The sequence below is a fragment of the Herpailurus yagouaroundi genome, unplaced genomic scaffold, assembly GCF_014898765.1.
Source record: "Herpailurus yagouaroundi ecotype Mexico unplaced genomic scaffold, PumYag 100, whole genome shotgun sequence".
Lineage (NCBI taxonomy): Eukaryota > Metazoa > Chordata > Mammalia > Carnivora > Felidae > Herpailurus > Herpailurus yagouaroundi.
In genome coordinates this window covers 30,985,926-31,008,449 of record NW_024412391.1, presented here as the reverse complement: position 1 = coordinate 31,008,449, position 22,524 = coordinate 30,985,926, and the positions used below count along the sequence as shown (strand labels likewise).

The following is a 22,524-nucleotide window of genomic DNA, read 5'->3' as shown; positions in this document are numbered from 1 at the left end:
ACACATAAGGCACTCAGCAAATTATTAACTAATTGCAATGGATAGATAATAACAGACAAAGGTGAATTGTATAACTTTGGCTTTATGCTGTTTTTGTGGCCTTTACAAAAGCTCCATGTCGTAACCTCATTTCACATTTGTGCCAGTAATCTGTTCAGGTGTGTTATACTTATGACATGTCTACTGAGTACTCAGAAGAGCTAGGTGCCTTCCTGTGTCATGAGTTGTTTGTTTGTTTGTTTTTTATCTAACTATAAAAACCCTTGAAAGTAGATATTATTCTCATTTTTATATATGAAGAAAGTGAGGTTCATAGAAGCTAATTCATTAGCACCTTGCTAAATGGAAAGGATAGGATTAAAAACATGGTCTTTTTGACCTCAAAGTCCATTGTCTTTATACTCTGAAAAAGCCAAAATATAATTATCTGATCAGTACAGAAGAATCCTAAAAGAACCATGTTAGTCTTGGAAGTCAAAGGGCAAAAAGGGCACAGGTAATGTTAAAGAGAAAGTCTGATGATACCTGGTTTCTTCGAAAGACTCTCTCTTTATATGAGAGTTTTAAATTATGGATCATATGTCATTAATAAAGTGACATTAAATTTTATTTCATTTAATTAAGACTTTGTTAGAGCTTAAAAGAGAGCTCTCCTCCAGCTCCTTCATTCCAAAAATGTCATTAGGATTAAAAAGTACACTCATTTTATAATTCAAGAGGCCTAGACCCTCTGAAGTTGTATATTATCTAATTTTGCACCTCTGGTTAACAGAGTTGAGGGAAATACTACTTAGCCATAACCAGAATGAGGTGCATTGTGGTAGATTTGTAAAAAGCAAATGATCTACTCTAATTTCTAGATTAGATCATATACAGTATCATATACAGCATCCATTTTCCTAACTTGTAGTAAATGTGAGGTAAGAAAAATAAATACATATTTTTGTAAGGCAGTAATCCAATAGATATTTAATTACTGGGGGAATGTTAAAATGCTGACAGTTCAAAAATGGAAATACAATGCAGAAAACTAATCTGACAAAAGATAACATTATCAATTAAACAGAAGTAGACTCACTAAATTTTTTCTATAAATGATTTAAAATCACACTTCATATGCCGCCATCTTCCGACCTCCCTACCTACCCTATGACCCAGCAATAGCACTGCTAGGAATTTACCCAAGGGATACAGGAGTACTGATGCATAGGGGCACTTGTACCCCAATGTTTATAGCAGCACTCTCAACAATAGCCAAATTGTGGAAAGAGCCTAAATGTCCATCAACTGATGAATGGATAAAGAAATTGTGGTTTATATACACAATGGAATACTACGTGGCAATGAGAAGGAATGAAATATGGCCTTTTGTAGCAACGTGGATGGAACTGGAGAGTGTGATGCTAAGTGAAATAAGCCATACAGAGAAAGACAGATACCATATGGTTTCACTCTTATGTGGATCTTGAGAAACTTAACAGAAACCCATGGGGGAGGGGAAGGAAAAAAAAAAAAAGCTAGAGTGGGAGAGAGCCAAAGCATAAGAGACTGTTAAAAACTGAGAACAAACTGAGGGTTGATGGGGGGTGGGAGGGAGGGGAGGGTGGGTGATGGGTATTGAGGAGGGCACCTTTTGGGATGAGCACTGGGTGTTGTATGGAAACCAATTTGACAAAAAATTTCATATATTGAAAAAAAAAATAAAATCACACTTCAAACATTGCAGTAATATTTATTAAAATAATTTTGGGGAGGAAAGCAGAGAACAATAATACAATGTAATAATTCAAATAGTTGAAGGTCCTTTAAAGAAAACAAGGGAACCAATTTATTTTAGTTTTTGTTTGTTTGTTTGTTTGTTTGTTTATTTATTTATTTATTTATTTATTTATTTATTTATTTTGAGAGAGAGAATGAGAGAGAGAGAGAGAGAGAGAGTGTAAGCAAGGGTGGGGCAGAGAGAGAGGGAGAGAGAATCCCAAACAGAATCTGCACTGTCAGTACAGAGCCTGATGCAGAGCTTGAACTCATTGAACCGTGAGATCATGACCTGAGCTAAAATCAAGAGTCAGAAGCTTAAATGACTGAACCACCCAAGCACCCCAAGGGAACTATTTTAAATTAATTCTGTAATTCTTTTAACATATAATTGAGTACCATCTCTATTTCTATATCTATATACCTCTATATGAAAGTTTTACTTTATAAGGAAATTAAACTGTTCTTTATTATAGTTCATGCCAATATAGCATTATTACCTATTTTGAGAGTCATGGCACCACTATACCCTATTGTTATGAACCCTAGAAGTAGGTACTAAGCATTAGCCTGTTTTCTTTTAGTAAGTGAGAAAATAAAGGAAATATTTAGTCAATTATAAATTAAATAATCCATAATTCATAATGATGTTAACAATAAAATTGTTAAGATAAATAAAAACTATAAAGAAGAATAAAGGAGAAGATTCTAAGGGGAAGCTTGATGGATTCATAGTGAGGATGAACTTGCGGAGGGTGAGAGGCAAGGGAATATTGACTCTAGTTTTGAGGTTTCAAGAATAGATGTCTGGGATAAATGTGATCATAAAAAGGGAGACTGAGGACAAGTGCAGGTTTTGGAAGGAAGGCGATGGGATCAGTGTAGACATGTCGATTCTGTGTAAAAGTGTGACATCCAAATGGAAATGTTCGGTTAGAAGTATGGAATATAGTAGGACAGGAGATTTGAGAATTACAAACACAGAAATGAAAAAGAAAGTGGGGATGAATTTTAAGGAAAATCTTAATTTGGGGGATGGAGTAGAAAGAGGACCATAAAAATAGGTATGGGGATATTTTGAATAGAACATTAAAGGTGACAGTATAAAACAGGCTTAAAGTGAGAACCAATCAGAAGAGTTTGGGGTTACATAGGATAAAGGGGGAGGGCATTCACAGAGGAATTGGTAAAATCTGAAGCAAAAAAGTGAACTAGTGCTTCAAAAATGTACTGGGGTGCCTGGGTGGCGCAGTCGGTTAAGCGTCCGACTTCAGCCAGGTCACGATCTCGCGGTCCGGGAGTTCGAGCCCCGCGTCAGGCTCTGGGCTGATGGCTCAGAGCCTGGAGCCTGTTTCCGATTCTGTGTCTCTCTCTCTCTCTGCCCCTCCCCCGTTCATGCTCTGTCTCTCTCTGTCTCAAAAAAATAAATAAAACGTTGAAAAAAAATTTAAAAATGTACTAATTAAGATGGGAAGGCATCACATAGTATTTGGAACCAGGAAGACTTGCCCCAACATTTACTAGCTAAATGACTTTAATCTTACTTGGCTGTTTTTACTTATCTGTAAAATGGTGGCAATATATACTTCTTAGGATTATTGTTGACATTAGAGGTAATATAATGTATCTGCATATAATTGGCATGTAATAAAACATAACTGAAATTTTTTTGACTTCTAGAAAAGTTTCAGACTGTTTTAAGCAACCTAAACTATAAGGATAAAGTGTTTTGGTTTCTTTCTTTTTCTTTCTTTCCTTCCTTCCTTCCTTCCTTCCTTCCTTCCTTCCTTCCTTCCTTCCTTTCTTTCTTTCTTTCTTTCTTTCTTTCTTTCTTTCTTTCTTTCTTTCTTTCTTTCTTTCTTTCTTTCTTTCTTTCTTTCTTTCTTTCTTTCTTCTTACATAACAATTTAGGTGAGGAAACAGACCTGATAATTTGAAGAGAAATAATAGTAATTCCATAAGGAGAACACTGTTGTAGACACTTATTTCTTCCTCCTTGACAGACCTACAATTTTCTTTGGATGTGCTCCATGAAGCCCATGCTCCTGAGGGGAAGTTGACTTCACCCCAACCAAACTTGGGTCTTGTTTGTCTAAGTTAGAGACTCCCAAATTTCTTGATTCCCAGGGCCCTTAGTATCTAAGTAATTTTATCATAATGTCTCTAGGCAGAAAAAAATATCTCACAGCTCCAAGCACAGCTTCTTCAACCTGGAATCAGATTATATATCACCACCTTCATTACGTCAGCTGTATTGATTTTCATGCCATACTTGTTTTTCTTACAACAGTAACTGCTAAGAACCCAGCTTCTCAAAGATATGACATCATTGAAAAGAATGTAATGGGATGTAATGTTGAACTAGTGAATTACCTTGAGCTAACAGTTTATGTGGTGTCCTGCAGATGTTGAGTATCCCTGTATTGCTATCAAAAATATGAAATATATTGTAGTACTCTTTTGGGTTTACTCAGGAGTGCTCTTTCACACAGTTTTGGAACACTCATGTCTATGTGTAATTCTGTACTCTTTGCTAAGGATTGGTTCAGGAGGAGGTATGTGGTCTAATTTCAGCAACTAAGGCAGAAATAATGACCTTTTAAAAAATGTAGATTTAAATTATTATTCATGTGTGGTGAGGCCAACAGATTGTTGAAAAGATAGTTTATTTTACAGATACCAAGAGGAGGGGGCACACACTGCCATGGGGGACCACATGGGGAAAGCACCAGGTTTGGTCAGGCAGAGGGAATGAGGGGGAAAATGTGAGCAAGATCCTTTATTGTGATTTCCATATGGAGGAACAGACAAGGCAGTATGAGCAGGTTTAGGATTGGCCAGTTTGAATAATTTTAGTGGGTGCTAGGGCATTAGGGTCTATCCTCAGTTGTCCTGTAGCAGCCCTGGGGTGATTAGGGCAGGGGAATAATGGCCTTGAATGGAAGAGCTCAGTAAAAGAGGTGATTGAGGGTAGGGGTTAGGATTGGTTGGTTTGTATGTAAAAAGTACTTGCAGGCCAGTCTTCTGCTATCTTCAGGAATTAGCTGGTACCCTACAAGGTCAGCATTGTGTCAGATGGCAAAGCATCAAAAACACATGATTAATAAAATGACAAGGCATCTGAATGCTTTTTCCTGGTGCTTCTGGTACAGTTGTGGAAGTGTTGCCCTTTCTCTGTCTTTGGAGATGTGAGAATTAGAACTGGTGCCACAGTCTTGCTACCATCCTGAGGATGAAGCTGGGTCAGGAATATAAGGTGGATATAAGAGCATCGCAACACAACAGGTTGGAGTAATTTATGTTTAGTTTATCCTGACCCTTGTCAGTCTTTAGACCTTTACGTATGTGAACTAATACATTTTCTCATTGTATAAGTCAGTTTATTGTTGCTATTTGTTATTGTTGTTGTTTTTAGATTTCCTGTTACTCTTACCTGTGCTGTTCTAACATTTACAAAACCACCATGTGAAAACCCACAGGATCTCTTTGGAGGGGATTAATTTTCCATAGGAAAGGAGAAATTTTCCAAGTCTGTTTTTGATGATATTAAGATGTGTTACTGAGGTTTGCTGAATGTCTGCCTTCATAGCATAAAGGGAGAATGCAAGGCTTTTTAGTTGCATTTGCATTCAATAGATGACTGAGTTTGCTGATCTAAGTATCACATCTTTTTTCAAAAATCATTCTGAAATTTGTAAACACTGCTGGATAGGAGAAAGTTATGTAGTATTTCTATAATAATGTCTCATTTTCAATATTTCATACTAGGGTAATGAAAATTCACATGGAGATGAAAAATAACTTACAGGTTTTAGTGTAGGAAAACTATTATTTTCTTGTGGAGAGGTGGCTACCAGGGGACAATCTGAATCAAACCCATTTGTTCAGTTTATACATATATATATATACATATATGTTTATATATACATATATACATACATATATATATAGTGTGTGTGTGTATATATGTGTGTGTGTGTGTGTTTGTGTGTGTGTGTATATATATATATATATATATATATATATATGATAATAGTATTCCCCTACCCCAAGATTCAACAATTATGCTAAGTAGCTTACCTAGAAGTGTGTATATGTGTGAATTTGTATGTGTATATACACATAAACACTTTAATTTTTATTGACGTATAGTTGATACACAATGTTATATTAGTTTCAGGTGTACGACATAGTGATTTTACAAGTCTATATGTTATGCTATGCTCACCTCAAGTGTAATTACCATGTATCACTATGCAATGATTATAATACCATTGACTATATTCCCTACGCTGTACTTTTATCCCATGTGACTTATTCCATAACTAGAAGCTTGTATCGCCCACTCTCCTTCACCCATTTGCCCATCCCCTACTCTCCTCCCCTCTGGCAACCATCATTTTATTCTCTGTATTCATAGGTCTGTTTCTGCTTTTTCGTTTATTCCTTTGTTTTGTTTTTTTAGATTCCATGTATCAGTGAAATCATATGGTATTTGTCTTTCTCTGACTTAGTTCACTTAGTATAATACCCTTCAGGTCCTTCCACATTATCACAATATCTATACTACATCTTCTTTTTTCATTCTTCTATTGATGGAGACTTGAGTTGCTTCTGTATCTTGGTCACTGTAAATAAACCTAGTGGTGTGTATATGTTTTCAAATTCGTGTTTTCATTTTACTTGGGTAAATACCCAGTAGTGAAACATTTGGACTATATGATATTACTATTTTTAATTTAAAAACTTAATTTTATTTAATTAATGAATGCACATTGTTTTATTAAAAATCAAATAATACCAAAAGTGATTATAATGAAAAATGGTATATGCCTTTACTTCCATCCAATTTCAGTTTTCACGGTTAACAGCTTTTAGCTCTTTCTTCCTGTGATGTCCATCTTTTTCTGTATAATGTTTTTACTGTTTTGTTGTTTGGTGATTTCGTTTTAGTTGTTATGCAGTGACAATTTTTTATTATTTGTATGTTTAACTTCCTTGGACTTCCACCTCCCTTTCCCTGTCCTCCTAATGCAGTTCTTACATTCATTTGAGTAGAAGCAGTAATCCGTGTTTATGTCATTATGACAATGTAGATACTGTTTGTTGAGTTAAGAACTATAGTAAAGTTGCACTAATAGTTGCTTTATTTTTATTTGCCTAATTTAAAAATATGTATTTTTATTTTTCCATATATGTTATATCATTTATCGTATCTATTTATCAAGTTGGTATTTTTCCTGTAAACCTGACCTTAGAGATTTTCTTCCTGCTGCTTGAATCTGGCCTTGTTGCTTTCTGGGCCTGTTGTGCTGCACTGCTGTGAAGCTATGCGTCTTCTTTCCCATTCTCCCATCATTTCCTGAATCCCGTGTCTTCTACTTTCTAGGTTTGATCTCCTGTTTTGCTAAAGCACATTCTCCAAGAGGGGTTGCAAGGCAGTTCTACCATATTAAAGGTATCTTTTATTCTGCTTTTGGGTTGGGTTTAGTTTTAAAAAAATTCTTCTAGAATTTTGAAGTCATTCTCCATTTTCTTCTTACATCCAGTGTTGTAGAGAAATCTCATGCTATTCTGGTTCTCTGATATTTCCCTTCTCTCCAAGTCTCACTTGTCCTTAAATTTTGCATTCATTATTTTTTATTTTATTCAACTGTCCTCTTGATAATATCCTAGTATTTTATCTAAGCCACTGTTGATTTGCAGTGGCCATCTAATTGATCTGTCTCCATGTGCCACTGATTGTTTTCAATATGGTGTTCTTTTAAAACTCAAGTTTTACCATATTATTTTTCTGTACAAAACCCCCTTGGTTTCCCACCACAGAGTAGAAGACCTCATGTGATTTGGCCCTCATGTTTTTCTCCACTCTAGTTTTTGCTCTCTCCTTTCCTACATACTGTTCTTTTTTCTGTTGTTACCTTTCAGTTGACTACTGTGTGTAAAATTTGTTCGGCTCTTATATGTTCATTCATCCTTTTTTGCTTTTATTTTTCTCCATAGCACCCCCATATCTTATATGTATCTTACATATTTATTTTCAGTCTTTCACCATACTAAAATGTAAATTCTGCATTTGCAGGGATTTTAGTCTATTATTTCTTACCTGTTGTATCTTAACAGCTAGAGGGGTGCTGGCTTATTATAATAGTACAGTAAATATTTTTCATTAAGTGATAAAATTAAAAAATAGTAACTAAGAAATAAAGGTAGAGCAGGAGATACAAACACCACAACTGGTGAGGAACACTAAATGCAACTGAGTACAAAAATGGGCAATTAGAATAAATGGGTTGCATAGTTTTCATTGTGTTGTGGTAACAAGCATAAATTTTATCACAAGAAACAACCTTTACTCCTGGACATTCTGAGAAAAATTTATCATGAGAAATTTTATATAAGGGCATGGAATAAATTTATTAATTTTAACAAAAAATTTCCTTATGTTGTTGTCATTATTATCAAATCAGTCTTGTCTAATTAAGAACAATTCTTTAGAAAGGCACTTGACTTGCTGGGATGAGCACGGGGTGTTATATATAAGGGATGAATCACTGGGTTCTACTCCTGAAACCAATACTATCACTGCATGTTAACTAACTTGAATTTAAATAAATAAATTAAGAAAAACACAATTCTTTAGGAAGTCAGAATGTCATTGCTTTGGATAGGTAGTTTAATATAAAGATGAAGTCTGAAGAATCTTGAAGAATAAATATTTGTCTACCCTTCAGAATGTTTTTCTCAAATACTAGTTGTCTCAGCCAGTCTTTGGAAAATAGTCAGATAGCAGGTTAGTCATGACTTAGGTCTCCAGCAAAAACTGAAGTGCAGGTGATTTCTGTAATTGAAAGGAAATTCATGTCCTCTAGATATTTGTATGAGTGGCCAAGACATCTTGTGAAGGAAAAGTCTTTATATTTTGCTTCTGTAGAGGGTCAGTATATACCTGTGTGGGAACGACCATCTGTGAGCGGGGCCAGGGAACTTGTTGGTTTTTTCAAAGAAAGCAATATTTGATCTGAAAAAGAACCCACACTGAAACTTGCTTGAAGTCCCAATATTCTGCCTATGATAGGCAGGTCAGAAGCACAAATTTGCGAGCCATTGGTATATAGGTACATATTGATTCTGCAAAGACACATAAGATTATGAGGAATAAATTTTTGAGGTAGAAAGATGGCTACCCTGAGATTGTTGCAGAATATATTTAAGATGTGGTAGGAGAAATATGGAACATTTAGTTGCTTTTTGATTACTTGACTTCTGAAACTCCTTCCTGTGCTAGTCTCTTATGGGGCAGTCTCTGGGACCATTGGTGAGATGGTGTTAGAGGCAGTAGCTACATGCAGGCCTCAGAAGCAGTAATGACTCTTGTTTCATGGACAGTTTCTAGAATGCTGAGTTGTTAGTGGTGGTATTGCAGCTTCTCCTGTTGCTACCCAGGGCTAATGACAGATGTGTCTTCATAGGAGTAGCTTTTCCGCATGATTTTAGATGTTGTTTCTCCTTCATAGCCTACAAACATATTTCTAAACAATTTGCCAAAGTGATTTTACCAATTAATATTTCTACCAACTAATACCTCCCCTCCAAGGAGAGCTGCAGTTGTTCAAAATCTTCACCAACACTTGGTATTATCTCTGATCATACATTTTTGATAAGTTTTTTCTCTTTAAATCTGTCAAAATTTGTTTGTTTATTGGTTGACCAAAACTAAGAACCATGTTTGATGCCAAAGGGATGCATGCAGGATCAGGGAAACATGAGCAGGAAGTATGAAGTAAAAGGGGAAGTCCGAAACTGTAAGAGAGAAGTTTATTGGTGTGAATAAAGTCTCAGAAGATATGGGCATGGAGTCTTGGGGTGAAAATTTGGGAGCAAGGACACAAGAGAAGGCATGGGAGAAGGCACAAAAATATAGAGGGAAAGTAAAGACAACATTTTCATATAGAAACCTACAAAATAGTAAATTTTTAAAACAGCAACAATTTATTTAAGGTACCTCAAAATTTTACTTGAAATCCATTTATCTATAAATGTGACCCTGTATGTGAAGTTTAACCTTAGATAAGCCCTGGATTTGGCAGTACATACACTGATAATTAAAATAAAATGTTTTTATACTACTTGATTTCTCATATAAAATTATAAACTTATTAATTTTCCAAAATAGCCATAACTCTAAGAAACACCCATTCTTTTTTCATAGTTTCTGTTTGAGGAGAAGGGAAACTTCTGTAAATTTCTTTAGGATTTTTATTAGTTCTCTCCTTAAGTGTGGCCCTTACTTTGCTTCCTATTGCTGCTGTAACCAAGTTACAATAAACTCTGGCTCAAACAACACAGATTTACTATCTGACAGTTCTGGAGGTCAGAATTCCGACACATGTCTTACTGAGCTAGAATCAAGATGATGGTAGGACTGAGTCTCTCTGTAGGCTATAGCAGTTGATCTATTTCATTGTCTTTTCAGCTCCTTGCATTCCTTGGCTCATGCTCCCAATCCATCTTCAAAGCTGGCAGCATAGCATCCTCAAATGTTTCTCTAACTCTGACCTTCCTGCCTTTCTGTATCACTTACAAGGACCCTTGTGACTATATTGGGCCCACCCAGGTAATCCAGAATAATATCTCCATTTTGTGGTCAGCTGCTTAGCAACCTTAATTCCCCTTTACTGTATAACTTCACATATTCACAGTTAGATATGCTATTTGTGTGGCAGTTATTCAGCCTGTCACACTCAGAAGGGAGAAGAAATCAGTATTAGTGAATTTTATCTGCCTACTATATATGGATAGGTGATGGTCTTTTTCTTGTGAGTTCTTTTAAGGACATTTCTTTTAATAATTGGAAAAGAAGACATAATGCCAGTGAAAAGAAATTCATGCTTCTGAAGCTTTTCTTCATAGGCTGAGTCTTTGTGAAGTTTCATGCAAATAGTTCAGAAGTAACATTTGTCTGCTGTGGTCACTAAAATCTACATATACTCCTGAAAAGGGTTACAAATTATGAACTTTCACAATACTGTACTCTGTAATCATATTCTGTTTTATGTATGCCTTGCTATACGTTATTTACTTAGCAATAATGATGCTGTTACCCATTGAAAAGAAAAATAAACATTGAAAATCCTGGTCAGGCACAAAGTATGCTATTGGCATAGATCTCTAATAAAACTGATTTAGCTTTCAGCTTTATATGGATAAAAGCTGACATTGACCTTTGTGTTCAGTGCTTGGTGTGTTTTTTAAAAGCCTGTATTATTGTGAATTCTATATTCTTTATATGATAGCACTAATTTTCATATCTAATTTATGGGCTTCCAAAGGCTTTCTACTAGGTTGAAGTGAGATAATTACCACAAGTGATATGAACTACAGAATTCTACCACAAGTGTTATGAACTGCAGAATTCTATTTCATTAGAAAATCCAATTTCTCTTTTTACTCATGTATTACTATTAACTTTCACTTTTGTCTCATACATAGATTTTTTTTTTTAGAGATACTTATAGTGAGATTTGGACTAATATGGCCTACCCATTGTTACTTACTGTTCTTAAAATTTGTCTTGAGAATATGCAGTGTCCATGAAAATCAAATCATTTGTCCATATTACAACTCCATAGAGATTAGATGTATGATTTTTCCTAAGATTGGTCATAATGATAGATTAATTTTAGCATATTGGAAAGAAAATGATAACACATTGAGTACTAAAACTTTGATATGCTTACTTAGAAAATTGTATTGAGGGTAACACATTTAAATTATGTATCAGTCAGATCTAAACTTTTTAAAAGATGGTTTGACACATAGAAAGTATATTTGGTCTTCAAATTTTGCTTTTCTTACATCTGTTTATGCCATTATTATTCTATTCCTTTAATTCTTATTTCTCTCCAGATTTTCAGAGGAGTTATTATTGCATATCACCTTTCATTTAACCACATATAGTAATATACTTAGTTTTGGATACTGCATTTTTCATATAATGTTATGCTGGAACTCTTTTCTATGCCATTTAAAAATATATAAAAAATATGACTTTTAATACTTGGATAATAACTATTGCTTGATTGTTTATAATTTTTAGTATTATAACTAACATTAAAAAGACATTTAAACCTTTAAACTTATGTCTGAAATCAGATCTGGAAATCAGTCATAGGTTTTCTATATGATGGCCTCATTCTTACTATTTTTAAAATAGTTTCTCATTATAGTTTTGCTTTGAACCAATGGCTGTTTAGGAGAGTGTTAGAGTATTTTCAATTATAAGTTATAATTTTTCTCCATTGAATGTTAAAAAAAAGTTCCAAGCTGTCATGAATTACAATCAAACTGTGTAGTTTCTGCTTTTTGGAATTGTTTGGGAGGGGGTTTCTTTAAAGTTATCAGAGTCAAGAATGAAATGGGATTTGTGAGATTTCCTGAGAGTGAGATGCAGAATTTGATTAAACTTTTTGAAGTTCCATCTGAAACACTCTCCTCCTCCCCTCACTACACATCTAGTTGATACTGTAGAGATTAGATACAGTTTATCGTCATTAATTTATGTATTTTTCATTATGTTCATTTTATTTAAATTTTTTTTTTTCAGTTCCACTTGAAGGACATTTCTGGATTATCAGAGGGTTTTTTTATTTAGCAATACAGGAATTTGCCAGGAGTATTTGTATTGTATTTGTATTGTATTGTATTGTATTGTATTGTATTGTATTGTATTGTAGAGAGAGAGAGAGAGCATGAGTGGGGGAGAGGGGCAGAGGGACAAAAGGAGAGAGAGAGAGAATCCCAAGTGGGCTCCATGCTCAGAGCAGAGCCTGATAGAGGGCTTGATCCCATGATCCTGAGATCATGACCTGAGCTGAAAATCAAGAGTTGGACACTCAACTGACTGACACACCCAGGTGCCCCTGCCAGGAGTATTTTTATGTAGAATACTTTTGATTTTACTTAGATCTGGTGAGTCACATCTGCTTGCATATATTCATTTTTTTTCGGTTCAGAAAAGTTTCATCAATTGTATTTTTGATATTGCTTTGGTTTTAATTGTTTTGCTTATTTTAAGAAATAGCCGCAATTATTATGTTAGATGTACATTTTTTAATTCCTATTATTTGCATAGATGTGGTGCTTTTCTTTTCCTCTATATTTTTGATGAAACTTCTCATGTTTACCTGTACATTTCAGTTCCAGTTTTTTGCAGTGTCTGTTCTTCCATTTATTTCTCCCAATAGAAATATTGAACTTGTGTTGTATTTTTAGTTTTCTTTTAATTCTCACTTTTATTTTATTTAGTTCTTTTTCATTTTCATCTAGTTTAGTGCCTTTTAGGGCTTTGGCTCCCTTGTTACAGTGTTCCTTCTTGTGTTATTGTGAGGATGCCAAACAGTTTTCACAGATTAATTTCTTTTCTTATTTTATGCTCTATTCATGGAATCCCTTGACAGCACTCTCTCCTTCCTCTCTTTCCACATTTATGATGAGTTTTGTCTGTTTTTTGTCTGGTTTGTTCATTCTATATTGAACACCTACTATGTGCTGACATCATGATTTGGTACTTGAATACAATGGTTAGCAAAAGCTCTGCTACCAGGGACTTGTCTCGTTGAGGATAAGACATTATTCAAATAAGAAGTCAACAATTGTAAATTCATGCCAATGATAACATTGTAAGGAGAAGGTATACAGAGACTGTGAAGCTCATAAAAGGGGACTTTTAATTACTGTTCTAATTTTGTCTAAATAGTGATATTTTTCATATCCCTATTCTTGCTCTTCTTCTCTTGCTGTACATTCTTCTTGGAAGCATGGTTTTAACCACTTGTATAGTTCGAATCTGTACGCAGGTGAGTCACATCTAGAACCTGGAGAGTAAGCCCCATGCCTGAACTCAGTGTGTCCCCTAAATTCTAACCTGCATATTTTCTGTCTCCTAACCACTGCCCCTGGATATCTCACAGACACCAAAAATCAGTATGATCAAAACTGGGCACATTGTCTTTCTTCTCTTCACAACAAAAACTGCTTCCCTTTTTATATTTCATGTTCTGTGAAGGATACTACCATCCAATCAGAGCCAAGCCATGTATCTGGCATTATCTTTAGTTCTTTGTTCTTATCTCCTTTAATCAATTGGCCCCTTTTGGTGAATTGTTATCAGCTACAGTCTAAAGGGGGAAGGTATTATATGCAAAAAAACCCTATCATGTTGAAGTTTCTGTCCAGTTCTGTGGTCTCATTTCTCATTGCTCTCCTCATTTTGCTCTAGAAATTATTATAGCTATTCTAACCTCTTGTAGTTTCTTTTTTTTAATGTTTATTTATTTTTGAGAGAGAGAGAGAGAGAGAGAGAGAGAAGAGCATGAATGGGGGAGGGGCAGAGAGAGAGAGAGGGAGGCACAGAATCTGAAACAGGCTTCAGGCTCTGAGCTATCAGAAGAGAGCCTGATGCGGGGCTCGAACTCACGAACTGCAAGATCATGACTTAGGCCAAAGTCAGATGCTTAACCAACTGAGCCCCCCAGGTGCTTCTAACCTCTTGCAGTTTCTTAAATGTTTCTCTCTCTTTTTATTTTTTAATTTTTATTTTATTTTTTTTTAATTTCAAAGTTTTTATTTGTTAGAGAGAGAGAGCACAAGCTGGGGAGGGGTAGGGAGAGAGAGAGAGAGGGAAACACAAAATCTGAAGTAGGCTCCAGGTTCTGAGCTTTCAGCACAGAGCCTGACACAGGGCCCAAACTTACCAACTGTGAGATCATGACCTGAGCTGAAGTCAGATGCTCAACTGACTGAGCCACCCAGGTGCCCCCCCCCCCCGCCAACGCTCTCTCTTTAGATTTCTTTCCTAAGTTTCCCTCTCCTAGAATATAAGTGTCATATGAAATACTGATGGTACAATACTTAAGAATGTCAACTCTGGAGTCAGAAAACCCTGGGTTAAAATCTTATTTCCATTGTTTACTTGCAACGGGTTAATGTTAATTGCTCGTACTGTTACTAAATTTTTAATTTGCAAAGCTGGGATAATAAGAGTACCTACCATACATAGTGTTAGGATTAAGTGAGGAGTGCCTGGATGGCACAATTGGTTAAGCATCCAACTCTTGGTTTCAGCTCAGGCCATGAGCTCATGATTGTGAGATTGAGCCCTGTGTCAGGCTCTGCAATGGGCGTGGAGCCTGCTTAGGATTCTCTTCCTCTCTCTGCCTCTTCCCCATGCTCATGCTCTCTCTCTCCCTGTCTTAAAATAAATAAAAACTTACAAAAGAGGATTAAGTGAGATAAGCATGTATATTTCATTTATCTTGGCAGTATTATTATTGCTATTATTATTTCAAACTTGATTAAAGTGTTGCTGTTTCTATATATCCTTTTCTGATATTTTCTGAGGCAATTGATAACTTTTCACCTTGTACACTTTCTGTACCATGTGAATACTTGTATGTACATTATTTATTACATTTGTTTATCTACATGTCTTTCTGTGTTTCTAAGTACATTGAGAAAACTTTGAAGATAGGGGACATGTTTTTAATATTTATATACATTTTACATTCCAACAGTGCTTAGTATGCAATAAGGATGTAATAAATATTTGTTCAGAGGGGAAAAAATCATGAAAACACTATTGATAATATTCTGGGTTAGTACATATTGGGCCCTGTTCCTGGTAATCTCTGATTTCGCAGGGAGATTGCCCTAAGAAGTTTGAGAGTTTTGAGCACTCAGTTTCAGAAGGTGTGGAAATCTTCAACTTCAGGATTGCAGGCAGCTCTTCAGGATGGCCATGTGCTATCTTTGAAGGAAATGTGAGGGATATATTTTATTGAAGATATGATTGAAAAAATGTTGAATTCATTGAATAATGAAAAATTGTAATATAAAATGTAGACTAATAAAGTTTTAATCAACCTAAAGTTAAAAAGTATATCTCTGTAGAAAAGGCAAGCTTTTTTAAAATCACTGTCTTCTTAGATCAGTGATATGGATGAATTCTTCCTCCTCTCTTTTGGTGACTAGCATCTATCCTTGAAAGTTTATAAAACATAAATTTATTTTTGTTCAACATTATCATCAGTTATTTGATGCAGGCATTTAGGACATGCCTATCAAATATGCAGATAACACAAACCTGGGAATAATAGTGAGTATGTCAAAATCCAAAAAGAGCAAGAACTTAATAGGATTGAATACAACATCCAATATTTGCTAGACTAACATAGGGAGTTTTAAGTAGGTACACAAAACTAATTGTACAAATGCCCACATGGCTCTCATTTAAACATTAAAAAAAAATAGTTTTGAGTATAGTTGACACACAATGTTACATTAGTTTCATGTATGCAACCTTCTAACTTAAATCTCAAATGCAATATCTGTCTATCTAACATGAATTTTAGTGTATTATAAACTAAATTTTGATCGAGGGAATAACGACCCATAAAAGTGCCAGTTTGTTTCGATGTGAATGAAAATGAAAACAGCTCCTTGATTTGGCAAGTGGTTCTGGTGTTGAGGGCACTGGTTCACATGGGTTGTAAGAGATAGGTGCTGGAGAATGGAGTGAATAGGATTATCTGGAAGATCAGTTTTCTTTTAAGAACAGATTTCTGAGTAAATTTTTTTTTGTGTCTCTTCTGTGATAAGGCGGCTTTCCTGTACCTGGTTGGATGGGGGAATAGATAGATAAAAGAGAGATTGACTGATGGAGTTGTCTTATTCTTTCATTATCTGAGAGTTTATTATGTGCCTATATGGCTAGGGACTGAAGGACAAAATTAAGTATGTTTCCTGCCATGGAGGAATTTGTGTTGATATAAACCTGTTAATAGAAACATGAAAGGAGCAGATGATGGATTTGATAGATTGGAAAGACTGCATCACTACAAGAACTAATGTTAACTATTGCTATAACATTGGCATGGGAAGAAAACGGAATCAAATATCATTAAGTCCTGAAGTCTGCTTTTGCCATTAGTCTACTTAGTTTTGTTTACTCTGGCTTAATCTTCCTGAGTCTGTTACATGAGGACTAACTTTCATTTTATGTTCTGTATTTCTGGAACGTTTCAGTTACTTTATTAAAATTTTAAATCTGTCAGACTACTGATTGCCAAACAGTTCTTTGTCCAAACAACGGATCTATTTTAGAACTGACCACCAAAATAATTCCATGGGATTGATTTTCTGTCTTTTGAAGCCTGGGTCAGATAGGCTATTTTAGTCATGAACAACAGGAGTTGGACTGCTACTCACAATCTAGGTGATTGTTCCACCGCCCTGAAAATCATCAAGTTATTGATTATCATAATTTTTCCTGGCCTCCTAATAGTCAATGTTAAGATTTAAAAAGCATAGTATGTTTTGAAACGACATATTGGAAAAAGTAAGACAATTCAATGAAATAATAAACAAGAAATTAGATAGCCTAGTTACACAAAAGAGTAAAGGAGAGAGAAGGTTGCAAAAACTAAGTGCATAGGTAGAAAAGTCTATATTTTGAGGGTTTCAAAGAGACATCCTTAAATGTGAAATAATTTTTTTTATTTATCAACAAATATTCATTAAGTGCCTAGTAGGCTGAACAAGACATAGAGTTTACATTCTAGTGGAGATATGCAGAAATAAATAAGTAGTTGCATAAATAAGTACTTGTAATTGGTTAAGAAGGAGAAGTATAACAAAGTACAAGCAGAGAAGAGGGTGACTGAACTCAGACATGTAGATCAGACAGGTATCCCAGAGGACACAATGTCTAAAATGAGATGTTTACAACAGAGAGTGGTGGGGGAAATGGAAAGGGAATTTGTATCCTGTGTCCGTTTTCTTCCCATCCTCCAACCCCATTATTCTATTCTGTTACTATGAGTTGATTTTTTTTTTTTTTTAAGATTCCACATATAAGTGAGATCATATGTAGTATTTGTTTTTCTCTCTGGTTTATTTCACTTAGCATAATGTTCTGTACTTTCATCCATGTAGTCACAAATGACAGGATTTGCTTCTCTTTTTTTTTCAGATATAATTGATATATAACAATGTATCAGTTAGAGGTGTACAACGTAATTATTAAATATTTGTATATATTGTAAAATCATGATAAGTCTAGTTAACACCCATCACCACACATACTTAAGATTTTTTTCTTGTGATGAGAACTTTCAAGATTCATTCTCTTAGTAACTTTTGAATATGCTGTACAGTATTACTAACCATGCTGTATGTAACATCTCATGAATTATTTATTTTATACCTGGATGTTTGTACCTTTTGACCCTATTTACTCATTTTACCCACCTCCCACCTGCTACTGGCTCTGGCAACTACCAGTCTATTCTCTGTATCTCATTTTTTTTTTTTAAGATTCCACATATGAGATCATATAATATTTGTCTTTCTCTGACTTATTTCACTTATCATAATGCCCTGAAGATCCATCCATGTTGTCACAGTATCAAGATTTTCTTTTTTATGGCTAAGTAATATTCCATTGTAAATATATGTATATATGTGTATTTTATACAGCCATATATTTTATATACATCATATATATATTGCATTTTATTTATTCATTGATCTATCAGTGGACATTTAGGTTGTTTGCACATCTTTGTTACTATGAATAATGCTGCAGTGAATGTGGGAGTGTAGATATCTCTTTGTGATAGTGATTTTATGTCCCTTGAATATCCAGAAATAGGATTGCTGGATCATATGATAGTTCTATTTTTAATTTTTTGAGAACCCACTATATTGTTTTATATAATGGATGCACCAGTTTATATTCCCACTAACAAAACAGTACACAAGAGTTCCTTTCTCCCCATATCCTCACCAACACTTGTTTTTTTGATAAATAGCCATCCTAACAAGTGTGAGGTGATTTCTCACTGTGGTTTTGTTTTGAGTTTTTTTGATGATTAGTAACATTGATGCCTCAAATGCCTGTTGACCATTTGTATGTCTTCTTCAGGAAAATGTCTATTAGGTTCTTTGTATGTTAAAAAATCAGATTATTTGTTTGCTGTTGAGGTTTATGAGTTCTTTATGTAGTTTGGTTATTAACCCCTTATCAGATACATGATTTGCCAGTATTTCCCCCCATTCTGTAGATTCTCTTTCCATTTTGTTGTTTCCTTTGCTGTGTAGAAGGTTTTATGTTTGATGTAACCCCATATGTTTATTTATGTCTTTTTGCCTATATTTTTTGTTGTCATAGCCAATAAATCATTGCAAAGACCAACGTCAAAGATCTTTTTTCCTATGCTTTACAGGGAATAGTTTCAGATCTTACAGTAAGTCTAATCCATTTTGAGTTTTTATATATGGTATGAGGTAGGGATTCAGTTACATTCTTTTTGCATGTGGATATCCAGTTTTCCTAACATTATTTATTTAAGAGATTATCCTTTTCCCATTATGTATTTTTGACACCTCTGTCAAAGATTGACTGTATAATGTGTGTGTTTACTTCTGGGCTCTCAATTCTGTTCTGTTAGTCTATATATTTGTTTTTATGCTGGTAACATAGCTTTGTAGTATAATTTGAAATGAGGAAGTGTGATGCCCCAGCTTTATTCTTCTTTCTCAAGATTGCTTTGGCTATTTGAGGTCTTTTGTGGCTCCAAATGCATTTTAGTATTATATTTTTTACTTTTGTGAAAAAAATACCAGTGGAATTTTGATAGGCATTTTTCATTAAACGTGTAGATCACTTTGGATAGTATGGACATTTTGACAATATTAATTCTTCCAGTGCATGAACACAGGATGTATTTCAATTATTTGTGTCCTTTTCAACTTCTTTAATCAGTGTTTTGTTGATAAAACATTATAAAGATCTTTCACCTCCTTGGTTTAATTTATTCCTAAGTATTTTTATTGTTTTTGGTGCTATTATAAATGGGATTGTTTTATTTTTTGGATAGTTTATTATTTTTGTACAAAAATACAACTGATTCTTTATGTTGATTATTCTGCAAGTTTAATGAATTCATTTACTAGTTTTAACATTTTTTGGTAGAGTCTTTAGGGAGGTGTATGTGTGTATTTATTTATTTTTTAAAGTTTGTTTATTTACAGAGCATGAGTTGGGGGAGGGCAGAGAGAGAGAGAGAGAAAGAGAGAGAGAGAGAATCCCAAACAGGCCCTTGGTTGTCAGCATGGAGCCTGATGCAGGGCTTGATCTCATGAATCCCATGAATAAATTTAAATAAATTAGTGTGTGTGTTTGTGTGTGTGTGTATGCATGTCATTTGCGAGCAGAGACAATTTTACTCCCTGTCTTCTGATTTGAATGCTCTTTATTTCTGTTTCTTCTCTAATTGCCCTGGCTAGGACTTCTAGTACTAGACTAAATAGAAGTAGTTAGACTGGGCACCCTTGTCTTGTTTCTGATCTTGGAAAAGCTCTCAGCTTTTTAGCATTGAGTATTATATTAGCTGTAGGCTTGTCATATATATGGCCTTTACTTAAACTGTTGGGAATTCTTTATCATGAAAGGTTGTTCAATTTTGTCAAATGCTTTTTCTGCATCTATTGAGATGATCATAAGATCATTATTTTTTATTTTGTTAATGTGGTATATCATATTGGTTGATTGCATATGTTGAAACATCTTGCATCCCAGGAATAGATCCCACTTGATCATGGTGTATGATCTTTTTAATGTGCTTTGAATTTGGTTTGTTGGTATTTTGTTGAGAATTTTTACATTTGTGTTCATGAGGGATATTGGTTTGCAATATTTCTTTTTCTTTCTTTATTCTTTCTTATTACTATTTTTTTTTGTAGTGTTCTGCTTGGCTTTGGTATCAGGGTAATGTTAGCCTATAAACTAAGTTTAGAAGTGTTCTCTCCTTCTTGGTTTTTAGAGGAGTTTGGGAAAGATTCATATTATTCTTTGTTAAGTGTTTAGTAAAATCACCAGTGAAACCATCTGCTACTGCACTTTAGTTTGTGGAGATGTCTTTCATTATTGATTTAATCTCCATATTCATTATTGGCCTGTTCAGATTTTGTGTTTCTTCCTGGTTCAGTCTTTGTAGGTTGTATGGTTCTAGGAATTTATTAATTTCTTCTAGGTTATCCAATTTGTTGGCATATAATTGTCTATAGCAGTCTCTCATGATCCTTTGTATTTCTGTGGTGTTAGAAAATACAATGGAGTAATAATCATTGTGAGTATTCTATCATAATAAAGAAAGATTATATATTTACCCAAGATCTCCAGTTTAGTAAGTGGCTGAGGTAGAATTTGTATCTAGCTCCATATGATTGAAATGACTGTTCTCTTTGCACTTGATTCATTGCCTCTCTTACTACTTATGACAAGGCTCTTCAAGATGTGCCTTGATGAGCAAGCACATCCTTCTTAGATATAAAGTGATCTAGAAATAGAGATTTATTGAGGATGAGTGATAATGTAGGTTTATTAATTTTGTAACCAGAAAGTGTTTTGTTAGGGGAAAAAAGGTGAATGGGCAAGTTGGTGATTTAAATTTTCAAAATTGTTAACTAGAAAACAGAGTCCTCAGCTATCAGTGATATTTTTTCCACTCCTCTTTAGACCTCTTTTGTTTGCTATCTGATTGTTTGGGAAAAACTGGACCTGATGAACAGATAAATAAACTCTGTTTGGGCAGCTATTCAACAGGTGTTTTTACCTGGTTAAACCTGGTGACTTAATTACTCCAGTGTGACGATTTTTCCCCCAGTCTTCCTTGTCTTCATAGTGTCATCATGTATATATTTGTACTTATAAAATATTTTATTTCCTCCACTTTAAATATTTTATTATCCTCTAAATTTTTATTTGCTATTAACATATCCTCAAATACATCTTCAAAATTAAATATTTTAATAAAACATTTGAGTTCTTTTATATATGTACAGGTTTTGTTTAATAATAATAAGAGTATCTAATAAATCCTGTGACTCCAGTGAGGTACAGTAGACTGATACATAGGATTGTCTCTTTATTTTTAAATACTGTGTTTGCATATATACACAGGGTAAAGTACACTTTTCAAGCTCTCTTTATTTTTAGAGTTTTCTTTATTTTAATTTTTCTTGAAGTATAATTAGCATTTAGTATTATATTAATTTAAGATGTATAGCATTATGATTCAGCACTTCTGTACACTTTTCAGTGCTCATGATGATAAGTGGACTCTTAATCCCATTCACATATTTCACCTACCTCCACACCTACCTTCCCACACAGCAACCACCAGTTTGTTCTATGTATTTAAGAGTCTTTTTTGTCTCTTTTTTTCTTTGTTTGTTCATTTGTTTTGTTTTTAAGATTCCACATGAGTGAAATCATCTGGTGTTTCTGTTTCACTGTCTGACTTATTTCACATATTATTATACCCTCTAGGTCCATGCATATTGTTGCAAATGACGAAGTCTCATTCTTTCTTTATGGACAAGTAATATTCCATTGTAGGTATATGTATGTATATATACATACCATATCTTTATCCATTCATCTATTGTTGGACACTTGTGTTGCTTTCATATCTTTGCTATTATAGATAATGTTGCAACAAACATAAAAGTGCATATATCTTTTCAAATTAATGTTGTTGTTTGTTTTGAGTAAATACCCACTAGTTGAATTGTTGGATCACAGGGTATTTCTATTTTTGGTTTTTTGAGGAACCTCCATACTGTTTCCATAGTGACTGCTATAATTAACATTCCCGTTAACAGTGCACAAGGGTTCATTTTTCCATATCCTTGCCAACACTT

General features: G+C 34.4%; 1 long non-coding RNA gene across 1 annotated transcript in view; it reads left to right on the top strand.

Moving 5' to 3' along the window:
- The window catches only part of LOC121028462 (uncharacterized), a 59,831-nt gene extending 49,372 nt beyond the window's left edge, over positions 1-10,459 (top strand). Inside the window, exons 3-4 of the long non-coding RNA XR_005789242.1 lie at positions 7,148-7,216; positions 10,235-10,459. This is a non-coding gene — a long non-coding RNA (uncharacterized LOC121028462). The remainder of the gene's footprint in view (positions 1-7,147; positions 7,217-10,234) is intronic.
- The last annotated feature ends 12,065 nt before the right edge of the window (positions 10,460-22,524 follow it).